The sequence below is a fragment of the Solanum stenotomum genome, unplaced genomic scaffold, assembly GCF_019186545.1.
Source record: "Solanum stenotomum isolate F172 unplaced genomic scaffold, ASM1918654v1 scaffold11691, whole genome shotgun sequence".
Taxonomy (NCBI): Eukaryota; Viridiplantae; Streptophyta; class Magnoliopsida; order Solanales; family Solanaceae; genus Solanum; species Solanum stenotomum.
In genome coordinates, this window is record NW_026021685.1 from 165,313 (window position 1) to 178,185 (window position 12,873).

The 12,873-nt window shown below is 24.9% G+C and overlaps 1 long non-coding RNA gene across 1 annotated transcript; it reads right to left on the minus strand.

Moving 5' to 3' along the window:
• Positions 1-5,186: 5,186 nt before the first annotated feature.
• On the minus strand, positions 5,187-11,594 carry LOC125849943 (uncharacterized). Its single transcript, XR_007444728.1, has 2 exons — positions 11,471-11,594; positions 5,187-5,269 (listed from the first exon to the last, which is right to left on the minus strand). It is a non-coding gene; the product is annotated as an uncharacterized LOC125849943 (long non-coding RNA).
• Positions 11,595-12,873: the final 1,279 nt, after the last annotated feature.

Below are 12,873 nucleotides of genomic sequence, written 5' to 3' on the forward strand. Positions count from 1 at the left end.
CAATACACTTCAAATTTTTGTTTACCAAAGTCCTCAATTTACACCACTTGTTTTTCTTGAGACCTCAATGCACATGTAACATGTGTTTTTTATCAATGTTTGGTATCACATTATATTTTGATTGAGTTCAATATATGTGTCTAAAATACTCTAGTAGGTAATAGGATCTCCGTGAAATATAAGTGTGTAATTGAGAATCGAGTAATAGATTAAGAGGGTATTTGACTGTTTTCTCAAAAATATATCCTTAGGCTCAATGGAAATATTATTTTATATAATAACACTTGATATATATTACATAAATAATTTGATATATATGCATGTGCTATTTAAATATTATTTTATTTCATTGTATGTGCCAAATAACTAATAATATAAGAACAGTTATAGCAACGAATTTGTATTTTTAAATTCAAATTTATCCTATTTTTATATTTTTATAAAATAGTTTTATTTGAATTATATTTTATGTTTGAATCATATTTCATATTACTTTAAACAAAGTATTCAAGTTATAACTATTTATTGCGAAAAAGTATGATCAAACATAACTCCATATCCAATTTCAATTATTTTTTAAAATAAAATTTAAAAAAAATCAAACATAATACATGATAGTACTTATTGGTTGGTGGGAAACCTAATCTTCACATTAACTATGGCTCAAATGACATGTGGTTTTTTTTTATACGTTTTTTTAAATATAAAAATCACTAATTAGAAGATATCTTTGTAGTTTTAAATAATAATTAATTATCTTAAACCTTTAAAATGATTAATAGTTTAAGATATTTATTTTTAAAAATTACGATAATTAATTTGAGATAAAAGAGAGAGTGAGAGAATAATATTTAAACGTGGTAGGTGGGAATACCCAATCCCCTCTCAAACAGTAAAAAAATGTATTTTTTGTATAATAAACAAGTAAAAATTAACAATAACATATTTTGTGCAAAATTTTCACATACTTGAATCTGAACAATAACATAGTTTAATTTTTCACAACGTAGGGGTGGTGGTAGGAGGACATTGTGAATCTAGAACGGACATTGTGACGGTGTCGGGTGGGCCGTGTTGATCGTAGACAACGGCGGTGGATGGTGGAGACATGGTGGCTGGGAAGTTTACGACGGAGGTTTGTTTAGGGACGACCAAATTTGAGTGACAAGAAAACATTATCCTACAAAATTTGATGTATTAAATTAAAGTGTTTTTAAGTTTTCACTTGGAAATATTTGGGGAAAATGCAGCTACTTATAATTAAAAATGATACTAATAGTAATAATACGGAAAATGATTTAAAATATCTAATAATTATGTGATTTCGTACAAAATTATCCTTTATTTATTTATTCAGGTATAAAATGCTTTCGATGTCAATCTTTTGGCTCTTTTTTGTCCTTATATCTTTAACGGTCTAATTAAATGATAACCTCAATTAACAAATTCATTACAATCTTGTTGATTACCCTAACAATTAATTGAGTTAATTAAAAATATCACAAAACATCCACCTACTCCAAAAAAATTTACTATGAGCGAGGCATAATCAAGAAAACTTCTACGAGGATCCACTAACTTTTAGAGATTGTAGGGCTCAAATTTTCATTTAAAGCATTAAATGAAACGAGAGAATGTAAAATTTGTGTGGAAATTGAAAGAAAAAAGTATATGTTATAAGATAAAATAATATTTGTATACACTCTATTCTCTTCAAACTCGCGTTATTTTTAAAATGGTTTTATATTATAAGACAAAATAAGATTGTGTATATTTTATTCTCTTCAAACTCGCGCTACTTTTAAAAATAGATATTTGATATATGGACTGAGAAAAAAATTTAAAAGTGTAACAAAGTGAAATTTTTTAGAAGTATCTTATGATATATATAACGAGCATATTATTAGAGTATTTCTTTTATTTTAACGGTGTTAGATGATTTTTTTTGTTTATCAAAGTAGCTGTTTAATTTTGAGGTGACGGGAATCCAATACCCTCCATTTTTTGATTTACCAAAGTCCTCAATTGACACCACACTTGTTTTTCTTGAGACCTCAATGCACATGTAACATGCTTTATTTTCTCAATAAGTGTTTGGTATCACATTGAAATCCGATTAAGTTCATATTTGCGTCGAAAGGTTTCATATTGAAAGGTAACTTAAATTCAAAATCTTTGGTTAAAAATAAAAAAATATTTATCACTCCACCAAAACTTTGATTGATGCACGTGTTATCTGAGGTTTTCAAGTTTTCTTTTAAATAAGGGGTCAGTTGAGTTGTACTATTCACTACAACAAAGTGAAGATACAACGACATTTGAGTGCAGAGAATTATCCACCATTTAAAAAAAATGTTGATAATTAATAAGCGACACTTATTTACGATAAATATAAAAATGTTACTTAATTTTTTAGACATATAAATAAATGTTTGTAAGAAATACAATGAAATTTATTCACGACATATATAAAATGTCACTTAATAGAACTCCAACAGATTATAGCATTGTATTCTTATTTTTTTTTACAGCTACACAGTAAAACATCTTTTAGTGATCAAATGGACAAGACTTGGTTGTATTGTGATATTTTTTTTCTTTTTCGTCTTCTTCTTATTATTAAAGCAAGAAATAACACGTGATATGATTATTCAACTTGAAAAATATATCCTCAGGCTCAGTGGAAATATTATTTTACATAATAACAAGTGATATATATTACATAATTTGATATATAAGTGCTATTTAAATATTATTTTATTTAATTGTATGAGTCAAATAACTAATATAAGAAAAGTTATAGCCAACGAATCTGCATTATTAAATTCAAATTTATCCTATTTTTATATTTTTATAAAATAGTTTTATTTAAATTATATTTTATGTTTGAATCGTATTTCATATTTCTTTAAACAAAGTATTCTAGTTCGAATTATTTATTTCGAAAATGTATGATCAAACATATGTCTAGATTCAATTTTAATTTTTTAAAATAAAATTAAAAAAATCATTTTCATGATCAAATATCACGAAAATTCTTATTAAATGACATAATACATGATAGTACTCATTGGTAGGTGGGAAACCTAATCTCCTATCTGCTTCTTCGCATTAACTTTAAATTACACTTTCTCTGTTCCTAATTATTTGTTCATTTTTAAATTAACACACCTATTAAAAAAACAATGATTGACATAGTCAGTTTACCATTTTACGCCTACTTGAGATTTTCAAAAAATTCTACTTTTTTCAAAATAATTAATTGAGGATATATTAGGTAGAAAAAATTGTCCTTTCTTGATTTGTCAAAATGGACAAGTAAATAGGGACAACTAAAAAAACAAAAATGGACAAGTAATTAGAGACAAAGGGAGTATGTGGTGTTTATTTTTTATACGTTTTTTTAAAATTTAAAAATCATTAATTAGAAGATGTCTTTGTAGTTTTTATTTTTTAATGATAATTATCATTAAAAATAGAGTTTAAAAAATATTAATTAATTATCTAAACTTTTAAAATGATTGATAGTTTAAGATATTTATTTTAAAAATTACGGTAATTAATTTGAGATAAAAGAGAGAGTGATAGAATAATATTTAAACGTGGTTAGTGGGAAAAGTGTCATTAATAAATCATTTCCTCAATCATTTTCCCAATATATTTTATTTTATTATTATAAATAGAAAGCATTGTAGACCTATCAACTTGTGTCTTCAAACGTTCTAAAATTGTCTTTTTTTTCCCTCTTAACATTTTTGTCACATAAAAAATGGATTTTATGACCAAATTCAAGTTAAAATCATGTCCAAAAAACTCATAAAACCATCCTCACCAACACCAAATCACCTCCAAAATTACAACTTATCTTTTTTTGATCAACTAGCTGAGCAAACACATATGCCATTTGTTCTATTTTATCCCAAAAATAACTCTAAAATTACCACTAATACTATGGTACAACATCTTGAAGAATCACTTTCTAAGATTTTGACTCATGTATATCTTGCTGCTGATAGATTTCATGAAAATAAATCTTCAATTATTTGTCAAGATCAAGGTGTTACATTAATAAAAGTCAAGGTTAATCATCATATGAACGATGAATTTATTTTCCTCAGGATTAGTGAAAATATTATTTTACATAATAACAAGTGATATATATTACATAATTTGATATATAAGTGCTATTTAAATATTATTTTATTTCATTGTATGAGTCAAATAACTAATATAAGAAAAGTTATAGCCAACGAATCTGCATTATTAAATTCAAATTTATCCTATTTTTATATTTTTTATAAAATAGTTTTATTTAAATTATATTTTATGTTTGAATCGTATTTCAAATTTCTTTAAACAAAGTATTCAAGTTCGAATTATTTATTAAGAAAATGTATGATCAAACATAACTCTAGATTCAATTTTAATTTTATTAAAACAAAATTAAAAAAATCATTTTCATGATCAAATATCACGAAAAATCTTATTAAGAGATTTTTCATGATAGTACTCATTGGTAGGTGGGAAACCTAATCTCCTATTGCTTCTTCGCATTAACATCAAATTATACTCCCATTCTTCCTAATTACTTGTCTACTTTTAAATTGACACACCTATTAAGAAAAACAATGATTGACATAGTAAGTTTACCATTTTATCCCTATTAATTATGAAGTAGATGAATTAATAACTTAAGATTTTTAAAAAATTCTACTTTTTTTCAAAATAATTAATTGAAGATATAATAGGTAAAAAAAATTGTCCTTTCTTGATTTGTCAAAATGGACAAGTAATTCGGGACAAAGGAAGTACGTGGTATTTATTTTTTATAGGTTTTTTTAAAATTTAAAAATCATTAATTAGAAGATGTCTTTGTAGTTTTTATTTTTTAATGATAATTATTATTAAAAAGAGAATTTAAAAAATAATAATTAATTATCTAAACTTTTAAAATGATTGATAATTTAAGATATTTATTTTTAAAAATTACGGTAATTAATTTGAGATAAAAGGAGAGTGATAGAATAATATTTAAAATTGGTAGGTGGGAAAATTGTCATTAAGAAATCATTTTCCCAATAAATTTTATTTTATTATTATAAATAGAAATCATTGTAGACCTATCAACTTGTGTCTTCAAACCTTCTAAAATTGTCTTTTTTCCCCTCTTAACATTTTTGTCACATAAAAAATGGATTTTAATGACCAAATTCAAGTTAAAATCATGTCCAAAAAACTCATAAAACCATCCTCACCAACACCAAATCACCTCCAAAATTACAAATTATCTTTTTTTATCAACTAGCTGAGCAAACACATATGCCATTTGTTCTATTTTATCCCAAAAATAACTCTAAAATTACCACTAATACTATGGTACAACATCTTGAAGAATCACTTTCTAAGATTTTGACTCATTTATATCCTGCAGGTGGTAGATTTTATGAAAATAAATCTTTAATTATCTGTCAAGATCAAGGTGTTACATTAATAAAAGCCAAGGTTAATCGTCGTATGAACGATGAATTTATTTTCTTCCGGCTCATTGGAAATATTATTTTATATAATAACAATTGATATATATTACATAATTTGATATATATGAGCTATTTAAATATTATTTTATTTAATAGTATGACTCAAATAACTAATATAAGAAAAGTTATAGCCAACGAATCTGCATTATTAAATTCAAATTTATCCTATTTTTATATTTTTTATAAAATAGTTTTTTAAAATTATATTTGATGTTTGAATCGTATTTCATATTTCTTTAAATAAAGTATTCAAGTTCGAATTATTTATTGCGAAAATGTATGATCAAACATAACTCTAGATTCAATTTTAATTTTTTTAAAAATAAAATTAAAAAAATCATTTTCATGATCAAATATCACGAAAAATCTTATTAAGAGATTTTTCATGATAGTACTCATTGGTAGGTGGGAAACCTAATCTCCTATTGCTTCTTCGCATTAACTTCAAATTATACTCCCTCTGTTCCTAATTGTTTGTCCACTTTTGAATTGACACACCTATTAAGAAAAATAATGATTGACATAGTAAGTTTACTATTTTACCCCTATTAATTATGAAGTAGATGAATTAATAACTTAAGATTTTCAAAAAAATTTACTTTTTTTCAAAATAATTAATTGAGGATATAATAGTTAAAAAAAATTGTCCTTTCTTGATTTGTCAAAATGGACAAGTAAATAGGGACAACTAAAAAAAGAAAAATGGACAAGTAATTAGGGACAGAGGTAGTATGTGGTGTTTATTTTTTTATACGTTTTTTGAAAATTTAAAAATTATTAATTAGAAGATGTCTTTGTATATTTTATTTTTTAATGATAATTATTATTAAAAATAGAATTTTAAAAATAATAATTAATTATCTAAACTTTTAAAATGATTGATAGTTTAAGATATTTATTTTTAAAAATTACGGTAATTAATTTGAGATAAAAGAGAGAGTGATAGAATAATATTTAAGGTGGGAAAAGTGTCATTAAGAAATCATTTCCTCAATCATTTTCCCAATAAATTTTATTTTATTATTTTATAAATAGAAAGCATTGTAGACCTATCAACTTGTGTCTTCAAACCTTCTAAATTTGTCTTTTTTTCCTTCTTAACATTTTTGTCACATAAAAAATGGATTTTAATGACCAAATTCAAGTTAAAATCATGTCGAAAAAACTCATAAAACCACCATCACCAACACCAAATCACCTCCAAAATTACAAATTATCTTTTTTGATCAACTAGCTGAGCAAACACATATGTCATTTGTTATATTTTATCCCAAAAATAACTCTAAAGTTACCACTAATACTATGGTACAACATTTTGAAGAATCACTTTCCAAAATTTTGACTCATGTATATCCTGCTGCTGGTAGATTTTATGAAAATAAATCTTCAATTATTTGTCAAGATCAAGGTGTTACATTAATAAAAGCCAAGGTTACTCGTCGTATTAATGATGAACTTATTTTCCTCAAGCTCAGTGGAAATATTATTTTAAATAATAACAATTGATATATATTACGTAATTTGATATATATATTCATGTGCTATTTATATATTATTTTATTTAATTGTATGAGTCAAATAACTAATATAAGAAAAGTTATAGCCAACGAATCTGCATTATTAAATTCAAATTTATCCTATTTTTATATTTTTATAAAATAGTTTTATTTAAATTATATTTGATGTTTGAATTGTATTTCATATTTCTTTCAACAAAGTATTCTAGTTCGAATTATTTATTTCAAAAATATATGATCAAACATAACTCTAGAGTCAATTTTAATTTTTTAAAAATAAAATTAAAAAAATCATTTTCATGATCAAATATCACGAAAAATCTTATTAAGTGACATAATACATGATAGTACTCATTGGTAGGTGGGAAACCTAATCTCCTATCTGCTTCTTTGCATTAACTTGAAATTATAATCCCTTTGTTCCTAATTGCTTGTCCACTTTTGAATTGACACACCTATTAAGAAAAACAATGATTGACATAGTAAGTTTACCATTTTACTCCTATTAATTATGAAATAGATGAATTAATAACTTAAGATTTTCAAAAAATTCTACCTTTTTCAAAATAATTAATTGAGGATATAATAGGTAAAAAAAATTATCCTTTCTTGATTTGTCAAAATGGACAAGTAAATAGGGACAGCTAAAAAAAAAGAAAAATAGACAAGTAATTAGGGACAGAGAAAGTATATGGTATTTATTTTTTATGCGTTTTTTAAAAATTTAAAAATCATTAATTAGAAGATATCTTTGTAGTTTTTATTTTTTAATGATAATTACTATTAAAAATAGAATTTAAAAAATAATAATTAATTATCTAAACTTTTAAAATGATTGATAGTTTAAGATATTTATTTTTAAATTTTACGGTAATTAATTTGAGATAAAAGAGAGTGATAGAATAATATTTAAGGAGGGAAAAGTGTCATTAAGAAATCATTTCCACAATCATTTTCCCAATATTTTTTTATTTTATTTATTATAAATAGAAAGCATGGTAGACCTATGAACTTGTGTCTTCAAACCTTCTAAAATTGTCTTTTTTTCCCTCTTAACATTTTTGTCACATAAAAAATGTGTTTTAATGACCAAATTCAAGTTAAAATCATGTCCAAAAAACTCATAAAACCATCCTCACCAACACCAAATCACCTTCAAAATTAAAAATTATCTTTTTCTTGATCAACTAGCTGAGCAAACACATATGCCATTTGTTCTATTTTATCCCAAAAATAACTCTAAAATTACCACTAATACTATGGTACAACATCTTGAAGAATCACTTTCTAAGATTTTGACTCATGTATATCCTGTTGCTGGTAGATTTCATGAAAATAAATATTCAATTATTTGTCAAGATCAAGGTGGTACGTTAATAAAAGCCAAGGTTAATCGTCCTATGAACGATGAATTTATTTTCCTCAGGCTCATTGGAAATATTATTTTATATAATAACAATTGATATATATTACATAATTTGATATATATGTGCTATTTAAATATTATTTAATTTAATTGTATGAGTAAAATAACAAATATAAGAAAAGTTATAGCCAACGAATCTGCATTATTAAATTCAAATTTATCCTATTTTTATATTTTTTATAAAATAGTTTTCTTAAATTATGTTTTATGTTTGAATCGTATTTCATATTTCTTTAAATAAAGTATTCAAGTTCGAATTATTATTGTGAAAATGTATGATCAAACATAACTCTAGATTCAATCTTAATTTTTTAAAAAATAAAATCAAAAAATCATTTTCATGATCAAATATAATGAAAAATCTTATTAAGAGACATAATACATGATTGTACTCATTGGTAGGTGGGAAACCTAATCTCCGATTGCTTCTTCGCATTAACTTCAAATTATACTCTCTTTGTTCCTAATTGTTTGTCCACTTTTGAATTGACACACCTATTAAGAAAAAGTATAACTTACCTAAATCCCATAGTGTAAAGACCTAAATTACATTGTATCCCTACTCTTTTCCAATTTACAAAAATCCCTCAAAATCAGTGTTATCCGGCTACATAGCAAACAAGTCGGATACATTAATTCCAATACATTAAAACAAATTCAGTTACACTTTTAAAGGAAAGGTAATCAATTTTGAATGTGAGTTCCCCAAATCACGCTAATCAATTTGTTGTCAATCTTTCTCAAATGGTAACTGCTTCAATTATTTCAAAATTCAAATTTTCTTCTCTCAATTCTCTTTCAAATCCTCCTAGCTTCAAACAATTCAATCAGAAGCAAATCCTTCCAGAATCAACAAATTCAAAATTCATATTTTTCTCTCTATTCATCGTCTCATGTTCATCGAATAATCATTCAAATCAGATTCAAATTTACCAAAAATTTGATAAGATACATAATGAATAATTGTTGGGCAAATAATTTCTTTTATGAATCTCAAATCCACCATTGCAGTAGATCGATGAGATGAGGAAAACTTGCAAAATCGATATATAGTAGAAGGAAATCCTTTCGGAATCTAAGAAAGTGGGGATTTCCTTCCAGAATCTGAAGCAAATCTTTTCGGAATATGAGAAAGTGAGGTGAGGTATGAATGATACAAAAGTGATGAATGGTTGTTGGTCAAAATATTGATTTGTGAATCTCAAAAATCAACCATTGTAGCTGAATTAAAGATCGATGAGTTGAGGAAAAATTTGGAGATATGATACATCGTTGAGGTGAAGAATCAAGAGTTTGGATTTTCAATGTATCCGTTATGGATTGATACAACAAACATAAACTCTAAAGAGATCCATACCTTTGATGGATCATTCATACCTTTTATAATTTTGTGTAATCGTTTTTTGAATTATTTCCGAGATGGATAGATTTATCAATACATTACTATTTATGTATCTGGTAGTTGCTACGTATCATATACAATTAGCGTAAATTCAAATTTATGTATCATGTTTAAAAAATTGTGTATTTGTTCATGCAAGAATAGAATGTTGTGTATCCAATACATAGCAACACCTAGATACATGACAAATGATACATTTAGTAGAAGGTTTATATCAAGTATCAAAATTAATATTTGAACACGATACACTATGTATGATAAAATTGTAATGTATCATAGTGTTGAAACAAAGGCATTATACATTAATTTAAGAAACAAAATTAACTAGATACATTAAAAATCTAGTTAATGTATCCCAAACTATAACCGTAAGATAATTTAGTAATTTGAACACGATACATTGTACATAATGAAATTGTAATGTATCATAATGTTGAAACGAAGACATTATACATTAATTTAAGAAACAAAAATAACTAAATACATTAAAAATCTGAACACATATATATTAGAAAAAGATGAACAAGAAAAAATGAGGCAAAAAAATCAAATTGATATGAAAATTGTAACTAATAAGATTGTAGAGAATCCTTTTGAAAATCAAATTGATATGAAAATTGTAACTGATAAGATTGTAGAGAATCCCTTTGAAAATTGTAACTGATAAGATTGTAGAGAATCCTTTTGAAAATCAAATTGATATGAAAATTGTAACTGATAAGATTGTAGAGTGAAATTAGGGAGAGATTAAAGGAGTGAAAAAGGGAAGGAAATCATGTGTTAAGGCTGAAATACTTATGTATCCGTTTGACTTGAGAATTGAAAAAAAATAAGGGATTTTGGAAATATTTTAAAATGGTAGGGAATGATGGAAATTATGGAAAATAAAGATGTGTATATAGGTAATTTATCCTAAGAAAAACAATGATTGACATAGTAAGTTTACTATTTTACCCCTATTAATTATGAAGTAGATGAATTAATAACTTAAGATTTTCAAAAAATTCTACTTTTTTCAAAATAATTAATTGAGGATATAATAGTTAAAAAAAAATTGTCCTTTCTTGATTTGTCAAAATGGACAAGTAAATAGGGACAACTAAAAAAAGAAAAATGGACAAGTAATTGGGGACAGAGGTAGTATGTGGTGTTTATTTTTTATACGTTTTTTGAAAATTTAAAAATTATTAATTAGAAGATGTCTTTGTAGTTTTTATTTTTTAATGATAATTATTATTAAAAATAGAATTTTAAAAATAATAATCAATTATCTAAACTTTTAAAATGATTGATAGTTTAAGATATTTATTTTTAAAAATTGCGGTAATTAATTTGAGATAAAAGAGAGAGTGATAGAATAATATTTAAGGTGGGAAAAGTCTCATTAAGAAATCATTTTCTCAATTTATTTTATTATTATAAATAGAAAGCATTGTAGACCTATCAACTTGTCTTCAAACATTCTAAAATTGTTTTTTTTTCCTTCTTAACATTTTTGTCACATAAAATATTGGATTTTAATGACCAAATTCAAGTTAAAATCATGTCGAAAAAACTCATAAAACCACCATCACCAACACCATATCACCTCCAAAATTACAAATTATCTTTTTTTGATCAATTAGCTGAGCAAACAAATATGTCATTTGTTCTATTTTATCCCAAAAATAACTCTAAAATTACCACTAATACTATGGTACGACATCTTGAAGAATCACTTTCTAAGATTTTGACTCATGTATATCCTGCTACTGGTAGATTTTATGAAAATAAATCTTCAATTATTTGTCAAGATCAAGGTGTTACATTAATAAAAGCCAGTATTAATCGTCGTATTAATGAAGAATTTATTTTCCTCAGGCTCAGTGGAAATATTATTTTACATAATAACAAGTGATATATATTACATAATTTGATATATATATATTCATGTGCTATTTAGATATTATTTTATTTAATTGTATGAGTCAAATAACTAATATAAGAAAAGTTATAGCCAACGAATCTGCATTATTAAATTCAAATTTATCCTTTTTTTATTTTTTTTATAAAATAGTTTTATTTAAATTATATTTTATGTTTGAATTGTATTTCATATTTCTTTAAACAAAGTATTCTAGTTTGAATTATTTATTTCGAAAATGTATGATCAAACATAACTCTAGATTCAATTTTAATTTTTTTAAAATAAAATTAAAAAAATCATTTTCATGATCAAATATCACGAAAAATCTTATTAAGTGACATAATACATGATAGTACTCATTGGTAGGTGGGAAACCTAATCTCCTATCTGCTTCTTCGCATTAACTTCAAATTATACTCCCTCTGTTTCTAATTGTTTGTCCACTTGAATTGACACACCTATTAAGAAAAACAATGATTGACATAGTAAGTTTACCATTTTCCCCTATTAATTATGAAGTAGATGAATTAAGAACTTACGATTTTCAAAAATTTCTACTTTTTTCAAAATAATTAATTGAGGATATAACAGATACAAAAATTTGCCCTTTCTTGATTTGTCAAAATGGACAAGTAAATAGGGACAACTAAAAAATGAAAAATGGACAAGTAATTAAGGACATAGTTGTCCATTTTGACAACTTGTGTCTTCAAACCTTCTAAAATTGTCTTTCTTTCCCTCTTAACATTTTTGTCACATAAAAAAATGGATTTTAATGACTGAGATGGCTAGTCAAGGTCTCCCAATAAGTTCATCATCATCCATGGAGGTGTCATCAGCCTTCCATCTTTTAAAATGGTTACCATTGAACCGAAATGGCTTGTTAAGGTCTCCCATCTTGACATCCGTGATTTTTTCAATTGTAGTGATTCTGAATCTCCTTAAAATTGTTAGTGAAAAATTACAAAATAATAGAATTACAAGATTACAATTGAAAATAAAAATGAAGAAATAAATTTCTTCAGGCTGAGGCGTGGCGCGGATATCTCGCTCTCTTTAAGGAGATTCAAGTCCACTGTAGCAAA